This window comes from Lonchura striata, chromosome 10 (assembly GCF_046129695.1).
Source record: "Lonchura striata isolate bLonStr1 chromosome 10, bLonStr1.mat, whole genome shotgun sequence".
In the NCBI taxonomy this organism is placed as follows: Eukaryota; Metazoa; Chordata; class Aves; order Passeriformes; family Estrildidae; genus Lonchura; species Lonchura striata.
In genome coordinates, this window is record NC_134612.1 from 6,992,411 (window position 1) to 7,010,164 (window position 17,754).

The 17,754-nt window shown below is 43.2% G+C and overlaps 1 protein-coding gene across 5 annotated transcripts in view; it reads right to left on the reverse strand.

Moving 5' to 3' along the window:
- STAG1 (STAG1 cohesin complex component) overlaps positions 1-17,754 on the reverse strand; it is a 167,035-nt gene that overhangs the window by 148,294 nt on the left and 987 nt on the right. The window contains exons 1-2 of one of the 5 annotated variants that reach the window (XM_077785617.1): positions 16,385-17,753; positions 11,575-11,680 (exon numbers count right to left, since the gene is read on the reverse strand). The exons of the other annotated variants lie outside the window; for them this stretch is intronic. The gene's annotated coding sequence lies outside the window, so the exon portion shown is untranslated. Of the gene's footprint in view, positions 1-11,574; positions 11,681-16,384; position 17,754 lie in introns of those variants that run through there. 5 annotated transcript variants of the gene reach the window in all.

The window sequence follows — 17,754 nt, forward strand, 5'->3', positions numbered from 1 at the left end:
TCCAAGTTGAACCCAAGGAATTATGAAGTACCATATTGATCAGAGTCCTGCTAAGAGAAGTGCTGAAGAGCACACAATTGCAGTGTTCAAAAGGAGTGCTCTCAAGAGCCCTGCCACTATTTCATGGAGAATTCAGTCCAGTGGTCGAGGTAATATCCATCCACCTGAACAGCTAGATGTAAAAAGAACAAACACTTTCTGATGTGAGGAAAAGCCAACTATTTTTCAAAAATGCTTATCAAGGAAAATGTAGTGAGTGTAAAACTTAGAGAAAAGAGCAAATTAAAATGTTTCTAGAATAATTTGTTCAGCAACACACAAGATAGTAATTCTAGTTTGGGTTTCAAGAAGAGTGACTGGACATGCTCAAACTCTATTTAGGGAAGGCATAGAGCCTAGAACAGCTAGAATTCAACACAAATCCTCCTGTATTCCTAGAGAAAGGCAGTGATGTTCAGTGATGCTGGTGCTAATCAAAGATTACTCATAAACACAGGTATCAATGAACAAAGATTACTCATCATTAAACAGTTTAAAAGCGAGCTCTGCATGTCTCCCTGTCCCAAAGGATTTTAGCCTGAACTTCAAACCTGCCATGGTCCAAACTATGAATGACAAAAGCCATTCGTATGTACTAAAGAAACACCACCAAAATTTCCAAAATTTTAGCACAAAGGGGCACATCTTGGCAATCCTGATTATCCCCAGTGGAAAGCAGTTAAAAAACAAGTTGGTGGCAGACGGAAAGGCCCCATTCTGTTTACTTAATCTTACCCAGTCTAACTGAGCAATGTACTTAATCCAACTCCATGTCACTGATGTACCATTACCTGTCTGGAAGGGGAGAGGGTGGATGGCTCAAGAACACAGGTAATGTAAATCTCTTTTGGAAAAGTGCCATTTCAGGTGACAACTCAATATTCAGATAATCCATTAAGCCTCTGTTGAGCTTCTGAAGAAATTGGTGAGACTTTGTACCTTCTTGCTAAATAGCTTTCTCCCATTTCCCCAGGAGCTTTGTGGCTACTGTTTGAGCTTATCCAAAGGCCTGCAGGTGGATAAGGAGTTTGCCTGGATTTTCTCTGACTGCTCCATAAGGAGATTCCAGCACCAAAAAGGTCATCCAGAGCCAGGTGAAAGCACAGCTTTCCTTCTTTTCTTCAGGGAACTGCCACTCTCTCACAGCAGTAGTGGCCCAGCAAGGTCAGATTGAGAAAAGGGTACCAAAAATATTTCACCAGCTAAAAATGAAGAAGCTGCTTGATTAGGCATAAAAGTATAGCTTTTCTTTCAACTGTGATCTCAGAAGCCCTAAAATAGAAAAATACCAGAAAATACAAAGTAGACAAAAAATTAACAACTTTGTCTCTAATCCCCTATCAACTGAAGGATAAATTAGATAAACATGCAAAGGACTATGTTCTCCAATTTTAGTAAGGACATGGGAATATCAAAAATTATACTATGTATGAGAATAGTTTAGTTTCATGTTTCTTAGTTATTCAACTAAATCCAGTAAGAGACAATAAGAATTTAAAAGCAAATTTTTCTTTCTACACTTTCCCTTGTGAGCTGCATGAGGATTTTTCATTGCTCAATTTTAATCTTACATATTAAAATAGCATCCTTAATTACTGCTTAGATCTTTGATGAACTTTCAATGTCCAAATTTTTTTGCAGCCATTTTAATACCCATAATTAGCTCGTTCAGATTTTTAATGCTAAATACTATAAATTACTGAGTACTCTAACACTTCCGTTTTCTAGTACTAAGACAGATTTTTAATATTACAGATATGACAGGTTCTCCCATTTAAAGTGGTTGGGCTCACCTCCCTACTGCATTACACAGCTCATGTTCAATACACTGCAAATTGCCAGTGGCTCTTTTCATCATTAATTACACTTTTCATGTCCAACACTAATCGATTTCCAGCCCATGACCAACAGAAGAGAGCAATCCCACCTCTCATTCTTTACCTCAGCCTGGCCTGTTCTGCTGTGATTACCACGTTCTCCTGTCTCTGTCACACTTAACTTTCTAAATAATGGCTTTCAAGCAGGATACACTGCTTTAATGTTCATGTGTAAAATCTATAGCAAAACACATTCTCAGTCTGTCCCAGGCCCCCAGCCACTTGGGAAGAAGCACATCCCTGCAGGGTTGCTAGCTGACCTTCACACACCTGGCTCAGAGGTAACACAAGAGGAATGGGAACACCAAAAGTCCTGCAACTCTAGTGTGATTCCCAGCACTGATTTTTACATTTCTTTATCAAAAATGCTCTGGTCTTAATACTGTAAAAAAGAGAAAAGGGAACTGACTACCTTTTTAAACTAATGCTTTTAAGGCTTATTCCTCTTTTGCAGGAACATGGGGAATTACTTGTGCATTTGCTAGGAAGGCACCTGTCTTACCTGCAGGCTCAAACTTGGAGTTCACTGTGCACTTACAGCAGGTGCTCAGCATCCTAAAATATATATGCTGAAAAATCACACATCCTTCCTAGGTACAGAAAGTCCTGAATACAGAACTCCCAGAGAATTCACAGGTAACTCCCAGTCAGTACATGAAGCAAAAATTCCACCCTTGAATGTATTTGAGGTTTTTATGCCTGTGGGTTTTTCTTCTTACAGTCTTCAATTAATTAAAAAAAAAAAGTTAAGTCAAATCCTGTCCACAAGTTCTTATTTCTGTAGGTACCATTCAAAACCAGAACTGTAAGAAGGATGTGACCTTGCAGACAGAGCACCATGGGCAGATGTGAGATAATCCAGAGCCTGAACGTCACATCTAACAGAACCTGTAGGTACTGCACTCTTAAAGAACAGCCTGTTCCAGTGTCAGCCCTCTGAACCCATAGCAACAGAGAAACCCAGCCCTGAGCACTCCCAAACCTTAAACCTTCCTTTGCAGTCAGAATTCAGGGAACTCTTCAACACTTTGTTTTATTAATTTTATAGACTGTATGTGTATTATAGAGAATATTATGTATTATTGTATGTTTTATTTACATACTAACTGCAATACAGCCACCTTGCAGTTCCAGAGACACTGGGCATGTTAAACAGAATGAAAAATAAGACAGATATTCGTTTCAGCAAAATTCCCCACACTGAAGCTAAAAACATCTCTCCAGAATTCTTAGGGCAATGCTGAGAAAATTTTATCTTTAAAGCTATAAAAAGTTTCATGAGCTCCTTATCAATGGGCACAAAAGTCTCTTCCACAAGTTTTCATTTATTCCTCAAAGGAGGGAGCACTGATACATGAACACAGCTACTGATACATGGAACAGCTACTGTTTGTGTAACACGGGTGTCCATGTGATCTTTGCAGACAGAAGATATTTCTCTGACACAAAAATGCAATTTGGCAGCCACATTTGAAAAAATGTTGTCATTTAGAGTAGCTGCTGACTTTACTAAAACACCAGAAGAATGATCTGTGAGAATGGGTTATGAGATTAATTGGCAATGGAAGAAGAAAGAAAACATAGTGAGATTTCAGTTCACTTGAAAAAGGGTACCCAGAACACATTTCAAAGTATCATTTTTAACAGGAGAAGTTTTACAATTATTTTTATTATTAGAAAGTAACATTTAAAAGGGTATTTATTATTGCTCATTCTCTATTGTACAGTTTGATTACTAATCTGCTTGCAAACTCCCAGACTGATGAAGACTTGGATAAATTAAACCCCATTACAGGGAATGGAAGAGAAAACAATCAGCACAATAATTAAGTAGTAACTTGCAAACATAAGACAGTTTCCTTTAGTCAACAACAGACATTACAAGAGCAAGGCAAGATTGAAATGAATGCTTGAAGTCCATCACCTGTTTTCTGAGCAGAACCCCCAAGTTACAGGGGAAAATGAATCTTGAACATCTAAAAGTTCCTAAGCAAAGATGATTTTAGGCACAAACCACTGCCAGTAGCTGGTGAGATTCCTGTTCCTGACACCCAACCAATGCAGTTCTTGGCTGTGAGAAGAAAGAAATTCTGCCTTGAGTTGTTACACCCCATATTTAGTTGTTTAGCTTCCCCTTCCCACTGGCTGTTGTTTTGGTCTGTTGTAGTGTTTTGGGGTTTTTTTTATTTCTTACTTTAATTTCAGATAAGAAAGAGACACAAGATTGTGATAAAACAGCACAAACTCTTTCTTGTTTTAACACTGAACTGTTGAATCTGTTAACCAAGAACTTAGATACAGCCACTGTGAAGAGCAGGCGCAGGAAAACAGTTTTGGAGCTTGATCAAGGAAAGGACTCTTAAAAATATTGCAGTCTACAGAAAACAGAGCAGAAGAGAAACCAGCAGAATTGTGCACTACATGGATGAAAGCAGAGAGAAAAACGTCCTAAGACTGACTGGATTTTGATTTAAACATTGAAAGATCAAGCTCCTTATACACACACAGTGCCAAACTCCCAAGAGATCAGAGATCAGTTGACTTTTTTCCCCCTTGGATTTTCAGGGCAATTAGAAGGGAAAGTAAGAGATTGGTGTCAAGGCTCTTCCTCATCTATTAAAAAGGGAGATATATTGCTAAGATAGGTGATGTAATATGGAGATGAGCTTCCCTGGGAGGTACACTGGAAGGATAAAGTGCTGATGGCCTACCTCCCAGCTGCAGTGATAGGGAAGAAAGCCTTATTCCCAGAGAACCAGCCAGGTTCCCGGGCAGTCACCCATTCCCTGCTGTACTCCGGGCTGCCCCACCCAGAGAAAAGCCCAACTAAAACAAAGCCCAACTAAAACAAAGCCTTGCTCCATCAGGCTGCGAGCCACATGAGCACAGAACCAATCCATCCATCGCTCCTCCACCCCCAGCCCTGCATCCCAGCTGGACCAGCACAGCAGAGGAACCTGCCGAGGTGATCCCGGCCTCCCCACGCCCCTGCGAACACGGCCAGCAGGGCAGCACCACTGGCAGGGCTCCTGGCACCACAGGAAGGCTCCTCAGTCACCGTCCCCTGCGTCTTTCTGCAGCTCCAAGTCCTGTTCACCTGACAGAACAGCGACCAAAAGCTGTCCTGTTCCCTCTGTGTTTCTCCAAACGCCTGCCCAGTGAGCAGGCAAGGCAGCCCTTGGCACTGTCGCTGCCCAGTGACACACACAGAACCCCCGGATTGTCCCAGACCTGCGTGGGGCTCTTGTCCCCTCCCTGGCACGGCCTGGAACAGCCTCCAGCGCTGCCAGGGACACAGCCCTGTGCTCCAGCCCGAGCCACACTGCTCCTGGAGGAGCCGGTGACAATGGTGAGGGGACAGAGGCTCATCAGTCAACAGGAGACACTTGGTGACAGGAGGGCAACAAAGGTGACAGCCTGTCACCTATTAAAAAAAAAAAAAAAAGGACAAAAAAGCACTAAAAAAACTAGTTAGCTATGTTTATCAATATAAAGCTACTAAGTGAACAAAATTCAGTAAAGCCTAGAAAGTACAACCTAGTTCAATTTATTTACTTATAAATTAACCAACTTTTAATTTTTATCCCACATCTACCAATATAGTCCCATGACAAATTAGCTTGTAAAACACAGCAAAAGGCAGTTTCAAAATAAGCAAATAAGGAGTGAAATCCAGGTTTCTAATCATAATGCACTTAAAACAATGGAGCACCAAAGCAGATCTGTCTGAAGCTGTTCCCTGAAAATTATAAACTGATAGGAAACAAGTGCTGTGATATGATGAACCCAGGATACAAAGAGACAATAAATAAATGTTGCTACTGATGTCACAACTAGAAGACTGGTTTCAAAGCTCAAAACATCTCTGCTTGTACAAAAATGTACCTACAGTTTGAAGAAACAAAAGCTACAAATGCTGTCCATGCTGGAAGACAGCTGTTTCCCAGGAAAATTTTAGGGCAAATCTGTGAAACACACAGATTATATTCACATTAAGTGCATCCCTTTTTAATTTTTTCAGCATATTTTAATTTTCTTTCCCATTTTTTTCCTCTTACAGCTGCTATTATACTTTTACCACAAAAAAAAAAAAAAAACACAACCCAAGTCTTCTTTTTGTATTGTCAAAGTCATCATGAAGACTTGTACCATTTTATAATAACAAAAAAGCAGCATTTTGAAATCAAAGGACGTGGAGAAACCAATGTTCCATGTATGCTTCCAGCAGCTTGATGCTGAATAAACAAGGCAGCCTCTTTCTTCAGTGCTCTTCATGAATATTGAAGACTGCAGCTAATCAAATGACAGCACAGACAACTGCATCAGCCAGAGCATCCTCCCACCCCTCACCAGGAGCACGGGCAGAGCTCCTTGCTGAGCTCCTCTCTGATGCCCTCCCAGCCAGGGACTGGCCCTGGGCTCCTCTCTGATGCCCTCAGCCAAGGACTGGCCCCGGGCTCCTCTCTGATGCCCTCCCAGCCAAGGACTGGCCCTGGGCTCCTCTCTGATGCCCTCCCAGCCAAGGACTGGCCCTGGGCTCCTCTCTGATGCCCTCCCAGCCAAGGACTGGCCCTGGGCTCCTCTCTGATGCCCTCCCAGCCAAGGACTGGCCCTGGGCTCCTCTCTGATGCCCTCCCAGCCAAGGACTGGCCCTGGGCTCCGCTCTGATGCCCTCTCAGTCAGGGACTGGCCCGGGCTCCTCTCTGATGCCCTCAGCCAAGGACTGGCCCGGGCTCCTCTCTGATGCCCTCAGCCAAGGACTGGCCCTGGGCTCCTCTCTGATGCCCTCTCAGTCAGGGACTGGCCCTGGGCTCCTCTCTGATGCCCTCTCAGTCAGGGACTGGCCCTGGGCTCCTCTCTGATGCCCTCTCAGTCAGGGACTGGCCCTGGGCTCCTCTCTGATGCCCTCCCAGCCAGGGACTGACCCTGGGCTCCTCTCTGATGCCCTCAGCCAAGGACTGACCTGTGTTGGTGCTGCAGCCTGTGCTCACCACACGGGAAGCTGTTCCTGCCACGGGCCAACACCCGCTTGTTTCACCAGGGACAATCCCTTCCCATGCAGGTGCCATCCCTCCCTTTGTGACAAAGGTGACTGTGGCTTTTGGTGACAAATCCACAGTGACTCCAGACACCCAAGCACAGATTCACAGCCCCTGGGATGGCCTGCAAAGCCTTCCATATTTAATAACAAGCAAAAGGATGAGGGGAGAGCAAAGGACTTTTGTGAAGAGCTCATCAAAAGAAATAAATAAACAACAAACAATCTACATAGCACCACTAAATCATCAGCATCAGAACAGAGTGCCCAGTCTGGGGGCCCAGACTTTGGGATATGTATGAACTGACAGGAGAGAGTCTACAAAGCTGTAAGCTGGGTCAGAGGACAAGAAAACCAGAGGTCGGGAGCACTGAGAAACCCAAAGACACAGTTTGTGTTACAGCTCAAGGAGAGGAACAAAAAAAAAATAAAAAAGAGACAGCTCATGGACATTGAGGTACATCAGAAATAGCTCACTATGATGAAATAAAACCCAAAAGTTAACTACAAAATGTGTCAGTTAAACATTGGAAACAAACCAGTCAGTAAGAACATATAGCACTGGAATAAGCTGCTTAGGAAATGCAGTGAAGTTTCCAGCAACTAAGAGATTAGACAAGCAGCTGTTAAGAACACTGTAAATTGTCACACCCCATGACAGACAAAGGGATTAACTCAAGCTCTCTACTCTCTCTCCATTGTGGGGTTTTGGTTGTTTTGGGGTTTTGTTTTTTTGGTTTTTTTTTTTCTGTATTCTTCCTGGAACAAAAAAAAAAAGACCAGGAAAAGCCACAAAAGTAAAAGTAAATAAATAACCATCCTAGTATAAGTCCATCGTTCCAGTAAAACACAAGTCTGCACAGAGGTCTACAGCTTTAATATCCCTTAATGGCCTGTAAAAGTAAGATGATCTTGGACTTAAAGAGTTTTGACCCTAGAGTGCGTTCCAGCAACGCACAAAACAAATCAGTGAAAAAAACTCAAATAAAATAATTAGAGAAAAACACACTTCAATACCAGTTCTTTCATTAAATAAAACCACAACAGTAAAAGTCTTTCTAGCATCTGTTCTCACAACACAGCACATTCCAGTTAGAGGACAGAGATATATAAGTGATAAACACTTAATTTTTCAAAAGTGAACTACTGTTCTTAAAGGATAATAATTATAGGACTAAGTAATAGAAAACTTCTGCTTGAAAGCCAGGCATAGAGGACTGTAGAGCAGTCCTGCAGTCTATTAACCACTGCAATGTGTTGGGTAGTGGTCCTCAAGAACTCATACTGCAAGGTTAAATGTCTGCTAATACAACAGGAAAATTCTTATCAGCTGCAGGGTAAGGAAAAAATACTGCAAGGAAAAGAACATGATGGGGGCAGGGTGGCGTCAATTCTTCCCATCACATATGATCAGGACATTTAAAATTAAGGGGGGAAAATTATATTAGAGCCACTGGGTTCCAGTGATGAGGGCATGGACAATCACACGACAAAGTGACCAAAGTGCTCCCAAGACAGGAACTCCACCTGGGACTGCAGCCAAACTGAGACACTCTGTTGTCACAGTTGAGACAGCCATGATACACAGAGCATCACCACACAATTTCAGAAAGCTTTAAGCACTCACCCATACAGAGTAACACCATAGCTCATCAGAAGGCTGCAAGCATCTGCTCCCCTTGTTCTTTAGCCCAAACTTTTATCCCCTCATGTTGATGCATGGCACCTGTGTGCTCTCTGCTCCCTTTGGTGGTTGCTCAGTGCACTGGGCACTCCATGGCTCATTGCTGTCAATGCTGCTCACCTGCTGCTCACAGCTGTGACACTGGGGATGAGGCTCAGCCCATCCCAGTCACCACACACTGTGTGCCTGCACTGTGTAGGTGCACCCTCAGAATGCACCCTGAGCACCAACAGCTCTGACCTCGACACCATCAGTCAGCTCTTGGCCAGCTTAAAAGCACATGACTTTGCTTCCTTATTTCATTTTCCACCATGACATTCTCAACTGCCCAAGCACACAATGCTGTTATATCCTGCTGGGTTTACTGATCTTCCCATCTGTATCTATTCAAGTTCCTCTGGGAGATTTCACCCAGAATAAATGTTCTCTCCTGAACAAAGTTAGGAAAAATATTTGTTCCTTATCTGAGTCCTCAGTAACTTACCTGCTTTGGGGGAAACAAGGATACAGCACAAGAGACACCTGACTGACAAGTTCCACCTTTTGGCAACTTGATGGCAAGAGACCAAAAAATCAAAGCCTGGTTTCGAAACCTGTGGAGTTATGCCTCACACAATCTGGTGTTCAGGAATGGCTTCTGTTCACAAGTAGCAGACTGATGTCTGTCAAACTCCTGTCCTTCCCAGAGCTGGAAGGATGCAGTGAAGGTTACTTTCCACATGGCACACACAAAAAGCTGCTATGCAAAACTTGCACAACTACAAAATCTGCAAGAAAGAGACATCCAAGTCAAACCAAGCTACTGCTCAATATTTTGAAGACAATTATAAAATGATCAAGCAATGTGGATTTTTTTTAACAAGTGAGAAACAATGATCTCATTAAAGCTGCTGGCCTTTACCCTGAAGCATGAAAACTCAGCAGGAATTGCCCACTGAAATCCTTAGAAAAATATATATTTACCACACCTAAAAAAATCAAACCAAAAAACCAACTAACCAACCAAAATACCAAACAAACAGAAAAAAAAAAAAAAACCACCAAAAAACAAGAACACAAAACCAACCCAAAAAAACCCCAAAAACTTAATCTCATATTCAAAAATCAATTTGAATAAGTTATGTTGGAACACCACGAAAATAACCAATCTTCAGCTAAAAACTTAACACAGGAATTTCCAGTCCAGACAGTTGATTTGTCAAAGGCATGCCTTATTTGGAACAAGATGGGAGTAACTGCCTAACAAAACTCATCTCAACCACAGGCGTGCTCATCTGAGCCATCTATAACAATGGAAAAACCAACATTCCCCTTGGGGATTAAAAAAAATCCCCAGCAACCAAGTCCCAAACTGCCTGAGCTTACAGCTACGGAAAAATAATACAAATGAGGCTGTTTATTACATTTTTGTTCTTTGTTGGCTATTAATAGGCAAGTGTGGTGAATGTAAGATGATATTCAGATCATTTCTAGCCTTCTACCAGCACGTTCCTCCCTTCCTTCCCCACAGCTTTTTGTCTTCCCAGCCCAGGCCCCATTTCAGGGAGCTCTGACTGCAACATCAGATGCAGGAGCCGCAGGAAGGGCAGGAGAGTTCCTACACTGCCTCAAGACACTCCTGCTGCTCTTGGGTCTTCCCTCAAAGAGCCTGGCATGCCACCAACACCAGCCACAGCTTGTCCAGAGGTTCAAAAGGACACCTCTTTCTTATGCACATACATAAAACAAGCCACTTGAGGAGCTGCAGGAGCTGCAGTTACTTTGCACAACTCGACTTTCTCACCCAGCTGCCCCATCACATGCCAGGAACAGCCTGTTCCTCTCAGCCCTGACACCTCGTTTGGTGCAGAGAGCTCACCGTGAATTTATTTCTTCTGAAGAGCTGGAAGTCACTGGCTTTGTACATTCCCATGCTCTTTAATTCCATAATTGTTCCACGACAGCCCAGTTCCACCAGCTCTTCCCTGGGTCAGGCTCTCTTCTGCCAGTACCAGTGAACGGGATTCCAGCAGCATCGACAACTGCAGTGGCACTGTGTGACACTCCACAGTGCTGCTGCTTGTCATTTACCGGGCCTGGGGGTGAAGGGATCAGAACTGGGGAACTACAAATCAGAGCTGACTGTCCCACATGCTGAACGCTTTTTGTGAGCACTGCCACACAAAGTCATTCTCTTTTGACACGGGCATGAATGCAAGCACGAGTTACAAAGAGGAGCAACACGTGGCCCTCAGGACAGGGGCAGACACAATAGCTCAGTCCTGGATGTGGGTGTTATCAAAGCACGGCTTTAGGTCAAGGAAGTTGTTTGAGGGACAGACAACAAAGGAGCTGACTGCCAAAAATTTATGGGCGAGGAAGATGTGAAAGGTTATTCTCAGCTGTGTATTTCAAAATAAAACTCTGGCAGTGACACTCCCTGCCAATAGCTCAGAATTTACTGCAGAAAATGCTCGTGGGTACCTCCTGCCATTGCACAGGGGCTCCAAGTCCTGCACAAATGCTATGGATCACGCTGATGAATGGCACACTCTTGCAAAAGGCCTGGCAATTCCCTATGGCAGAGATCACCAAGAAAATATTCTGAAAGTTTAGAAAAGGATACACATTCAAGTCTTAGAAGTTTTGTTATACTATATTTACTTTGGAAAAACAAATTGTCCAGGAAATAATGAAAGCTACAAGTGTCAATTCCTCCCTCCACTCCTCAAATGTGACACTTTGTGTCCCTTGATTCTTATCCCTCAGCCTTATCTCTTAGACCTTGTCTTTCCTTCTCAACTTTCCACCAGGACACCAACAGCTCTGAACCAACAACCAGCAATGAGAAATCAGAATAGTAAGGCATGCCAATGGACAAGACTTGTCCTCCCAGCTCTAATAGCTTGGCATTCACAAACATTTACCTCCAACACAAGAAATTCCTGATTCATTACCTGGTGAGGCAGTAGGATTTACATTCCCTCACACCAGTGCTTTCTGTCCTTGATGCTGGTGCTTTATAGTTCCACCAACATGAACTTGAGAGTGTAAACACTTTCCCTACAAAGAAAAACAAGCAGATTCTCTGGTTGCTTTTGGGAAGAAAATTAAGTGTAACAGCTCAATATTGAAACACACCTCTCCAGGTTCTGAGCATGTCCAGTATCTTGTACAAGAGCAAAATAATTAGTATTCAAAACTTCCCTAGAACATTTCGAATCATGAATTAAATTTCAGTTGCATCTTACCGCTTTGTCAGAGAAAACTGTTGTAAATTGAGCTTACAGAAACAAAAGATATATTAAAAAAAAAGAAAAGAAAAAGAATCACTCCTCTGACTAAGGAAGCAGAAGAGATGCACAAACCCACAGAAATTATGCCATTTCTTCTATCAGCTACACTGACCCTTCTCAGAGGGATGGGAAAGGACACTTTATAGGTGAATTATATTTTATTTATGCAAATATAAGCAGAACAATCAGCTAGTGCTAAAATAGAAAAAGCATCAAAGAGCTTAAGAGAAACACTGGGATTGTAGAACTGAAAGGAGGTGAAGAATAAACAAGCCAGGATCCGAGATTCAAAGGGCAGAGTACCCAAAACTGAGGCCAAATCTGGGGAACCGCTTCCCTCCTTCCCACTGGAGCTCTCCTCCTGCTCTCTCACTGCCATTACCAGAGCACTCTGTACAGCAGGGCACAAAGGTTACAGATGGCTGAGCACAGTTTGGAAGCAGCCAAAGGCAGGCAGCCCCTCCAATCTCAGCTCTGTGTGCAAGGATGATCTGTGCAGTGCTGACTCTCGCTCCCTGTGCTACATTATTTGTTTTACACTATCACTGCAACCATTTGTTTGGGTTTGTTTAAGCCCAGTAGCCAACAGAAACGGGCCTACAAGAGAGTACTCTGTGTATATTCCTTCTCTCTGTCCTTTTCTCCATTTCCACTATCAATAATTATCAGTGCATGGACCAATTTCCACTGAACTCAGGAAAACAGAGATCCCAAAATATGTAAGTACCTCTATTGTTAAAAATACTCATTTCTTAGAAGAGAGGTGTTTAATTCCTCTCCCACAAACAATGTCCTATTAAAGTAAGAATATGGGAAAAACAAAACTATCAGACACCAAAGAAGCCACATGCGTGAACCAGAAAAAAACAGCCTTCAAAATAAAATTCTACTGCCTGAAGTAGTGCTTACTCTTGAACATAATTTATAGTTATGTTTACTCTCTCACCTAACACTCAGATGTTACAGTCTAGTGAGCCTAATTTAGTAGAAACCGTTCTAGATAAATAAACTACAGCATTCGGACAGGGAAATCAACCTTCCTTTTGTATAAGAAAGTCAAGTTCCACAAATCCACAGGATTTCTCACAAGGCCCTCCCTTACACCAGTGGACTGTACTTGACAGAGCCTGCTTTAATTTCCAAGAGACATTTAACAAGATTCTTCAGAAAAGGCCCTTGAAGAAATTGGGATGCCATGGCAACAGCAGACCATGCACAGACAGGTTAGCTGGTGAAGAGACGGGAGACAAAGAGCAAACCAAGTGGTCATCTCTGCCACCACAGAGGGGTCCCAGGGGAGCCCAAGGAACACAGGGCTTGGGGCACGAGGTGTCCCTGAGATGATCTGTAAGGTCCCTTCCAACCCAAACAGCCCCATGACACCGAGAGCGTGAGCTGGAGGCACTGGGACACTTCCACGGAGAACAGAATGCCAACAATGGGCTGATGGCACCAGGCTACTCCAGTAGGGCAGGACCAGGATGGGAAGAACAAACCCAGGAGCTGGCAGGGGGCAGCCAGCGAGGGTAAGAGTTACCCACAGAATCCCAAGTGCACACAGGGCTCCGTGCTGAACACCCACACCCAGCACAGGCACGCACAGCTGAGCCAGCCTGAGCCTCTCATCTGAAGGATCCCATCTCCAGGACCATTTCTCCTCAAAAATATTCCTGCCACTGACCTCACATCACCTCTACCAACTCCTGACTCTGACAGCCTGACTCGATCCACTCACTGAGCAGCAAAACCTCCCTCCCAAGCAGAGCAGTTTGCCAGGTAGGGAATGCAGCTCCAGGGAAGGTCAGGGCAGCAGCAGCACAAAGGGAAGGGAGAGCAGCACAGCTGTGGAAACACAGACTCCTCTCAGCCGAGGCAGCCTGGCACAGCAGCTCAACCATCTTGTGCAATTCCACTGGCAGCAACCAGCTCATGTGGTCTTAATGAACAGATCAAGAAATTAACAATGCAAAACTGGCACGCTGAGCATGCACTTAAGGTGGAATTCATTACCCGTTGGCAAATGAAGTTTCATTTTCCACTTATAAACACAAACATGTTGGTATCTTACAGGTCCTTGAGGATTCTAACCCTTAAAGGACAGAGAGAAACCCTCATGTGGGGGAGAGCAAACAGATATTCAGCTTGTTATTTGATTTTGCTTTCAAAAAATACTTCCACGTGGTATGCTTTAGGACGTAAAAATGTATTCAAGATTAATTGTTTTTATTTTTATTATTTTATTGTAGAAAAATAGTTGAAATTTAGAAACATTTCTGACACACAGGATAATCCCTAAGTAACTCTACAAAGAAATACGTTTTTCCTATGAGCTGAACAATCTGTCAACACTGTTTTCATTCAACTAACCTGCCAATATAATACAAGCCTGCTATTTGTAGAGTTACAGAATATAAACTCATTAGATTTATTTATAGAATAAATAACATATCTGCTGCTGAAACCTTGCACAGCAAGGAACACAGTTGGCTGGATGTTCCCTCACATGCTTTCTTGTAAAACATTACTTTTGGAAACCACCTGAAACAACCTGCCCTTCAGCTGAAGGGGGACAGACTGAAAAATTCCACCTCCTGCTCCTAATTCTGAAATAAATGATTAATAACTGTGTGACTGGAGCTCACAACACACTCCCACTCTCATGTATAATAATGCTGACAACTGAGGCTCAGAGCCTGTCCCACCACACCATGTGCAGCCTTTTTGTGCCTTTCAAGACCCAAATCCCCTCTGGGCAGGATGAGCAGCAGGTCAGGGACTGGGTGCTGGTAGCTTTGGCCAGCCAATGCTCCCAGCTCTGGGCACAGAGAGCAGCACTCACCAAAGTCAGGGGCCTAAGGCATGAAAAACCTTACATCTGCATTACTTGTACTTCATATGGAATTGCCTGCATTTATAAATAGGCATTTTCTCCCCAGATATTCCAAAATTAAGACAGAGTTGCCAAATTTACTAAGTTCATGTCATGCCTACAGTTCAGAACAGGACACAGGTGACACTTTGGGCCCGGATGGATCTCTTGTTAGAGGCATCTTGCTATCTCAAACACATTGTTATAATTAAAAAGCATTTTCTAAACTACAAAATGCCCGCAGGGATGCAAATGAGGAAATGTTGCAAAGCCAGGAACACGGATCCTTCAAACCACAGGGAGAGCACCTGAGTTCCTGGGTATTCTCTGAGCTGCCAAGTGCTGCAACCATTGCCTACAGTCAGACTTCCAACAGGACATGTCAGAAATTAGCACATAGCTACAAAATCACAACTAAGCACAACTGCAGATTCCCTCTGCAGTTCCTTCCCTTCAGCTCTTACAGCAACCTGAAGGTGAGGTCTGACTTAAAAAAAAAAGAAAAAAAAAAAAAAAAAGCAGAGTGCACCTTCAAAAACAACACTTATTTTGAAAGTGCATTTTCAGGCTGAAAAGTTGCAAGAGGTCATAGTAACATTCTCTAAACCACATATTTTCTAAGGGAGCAAATAGGTTTCTGTGTTCTGATCACATATAACACCCAAACAAACAAAACAACATCAGCATGCAAAAGCAAAATACTGCATACAACAAAACAATTATCTGCTCAGGAACTCAAACTTTGTAGGATTTCCCTTTCTTCTCCAAGAACAAAAAACAACTCTAGTCCTTTCTGGTTTTAGCCAAATGAGCAGACACAGTGCAAGCGAGAGATGACAATCTGCAACTGGAGTTTCAGAGCTCCACTGATAAATGAGAGTGACTACAAGAAAACCCCCAGAACTTTAAAGAAAGCAGGAAGTATCTTGCAGACGTGGGCTGGCAGTTCAAGTCCTGAAGCCAGTACAGCAGACTGAGATAAGGCACTTCCTTATTTTGGCACCAGATTCAGCATCACCTTTTGGGTTTGACTCCAAGCACCAGAAGCCAGAGCCTCATCCCAAAAGTCCACAGTGCAGCACAGGGAGATCCCAGAGAGGCTGATCACCCATTCAGCAGTGCTGCATCTGAATTCTGGCTTTAACATTCCTGTACAACTTCAGTAGAGTTTGCCTCTTGCAGTATGTCTTGTGATAATTACAGATCTGGCACTCTGGAATTCTCAGCAGGGTGTGAGAGGCTTTTGTGCATGTTACCAGAAAACAAACCATAATATTACCATAAAGGCATGCTCTCATCCCACTAAAAGGACTCTTCTTAGAAAGTCATCGCAATTCAGCACTTTTCTCACTGCATCTTTACACTTATATGGGCTCACTTGCCCACTAAAATGTTATTTAAATTATCAGTATTTAGGCAACTTGTACCAGGGCACGTCTTTACAATGAAGGGAAAGAAACAAGAGATTCCACAGTCACCACCACAAACAAGGTACATTTTGTTCTTTCAAATGAAAAATATTCACTTGTTGAGTTTCTGACCACCCCAAGGAACAAATTTTGTCAATGCATCTAAATATGAGCTATAATATTGTTCACAAACCTTCTCAACTCTCAAAAGGTGCACTGCAGTTGCAGAAGTCACACACAAGTCTGCACAACATGAAGAGCAGGCTGAGGACAAGGACAGGAGGTGGCAAGCTCAGAGACCCCAGGCACACGGCTCCAGTGGCAGGGTTTCAGCTGCCCTCACAACTTTGGACCACAGCACACTGGGTGGGACATTTGGCCAGAAATGCTGTCCCTCAGTGAACCACTCAACTCCAGCACTTTGTAAAATATTAGGAAGCACCACAGGCTGTGGACTGCAGCCCCCTGGACACTTGGGCTCTAGATGGATGAAGCGCTCTGCATCTCCAGAAGTGGCATTAATTGTTCACCCAGCTTCAGAAAAGCTTCGTTCCCATTACTCACTCTCACTGATGTAAATCCATGTGTCCATCAGCAGCAACAACATAGAATTTCAACTGCACACTCTCTATTGAGCAGCCAGTAAAAATTACATCCTCTCAGATTAATCACAGTCCTGAAGTCAGCCCTCCCGCTCACACGGAAATCCTGCTGCATCACGGGTTAGCGTGTCATTTCAAAGCCCTCTGCACCCTTATGTGTATTTTCTCAGGCTTTCCAACAAAAAGTCATCACAGTTGAGTCAGAAAGAAAAAAAAAAAAAAAAGAAACACAAAGAAAGAATAAACTGGCTTCTAATTCTGTAATAGGAAGAACTTCTTCAAATGGTCAGAACACCTTTTGACAACCTGCACACTACCTTGTGGCCCAGTGATTTCTTCAGGGGTGGATGGGTTACACTGTACAAACACTGACCAAATAACCTTGCTATAGCACTAGGCAAGACCAAACTGCTTTGGACCCAAAGAATTTGCATTGATTCTTCTCTCACACCTCTCCTTTACCACTAGTGTAATAACATGGAAAAGTTCCTGAACCTAGACACTAATGTCATCTAGCCCACCAAACATAGGACATAGGTTAATAACAGTTGCATTGGTGGTGAGATCTGGAGAAAGTTTTTCATTCCTCAACAACCTCAACAATAGATGCTATCACTAGACCACCTCTACAAAATTGTGTGAAATGCAACTGAAATTATCAATACTTACAGAGCAGCTCAATTCAGTTTAATTAAACTCACACTGTCTTCCCAGAAACTAAGTTTTTTGACATCGGTATTAGCAGTCATGGCCCTTTAAGTTTCTCCATGGATACTACAACTATTTTCTTTCTCCCAAGTCACACTTCCTCCCAGCCACTGCTCACACTCCCCGTTCCATCCCAGGAGCACAGGGAAAGCAGAGTGCAGCTGTCCACCACTTCCCAGGATGGGCCAGATACCGAGTGACCAGCACCCACCACGGAAACCTTCCACTGCTCCAAGCACAACCTTTGCTATGT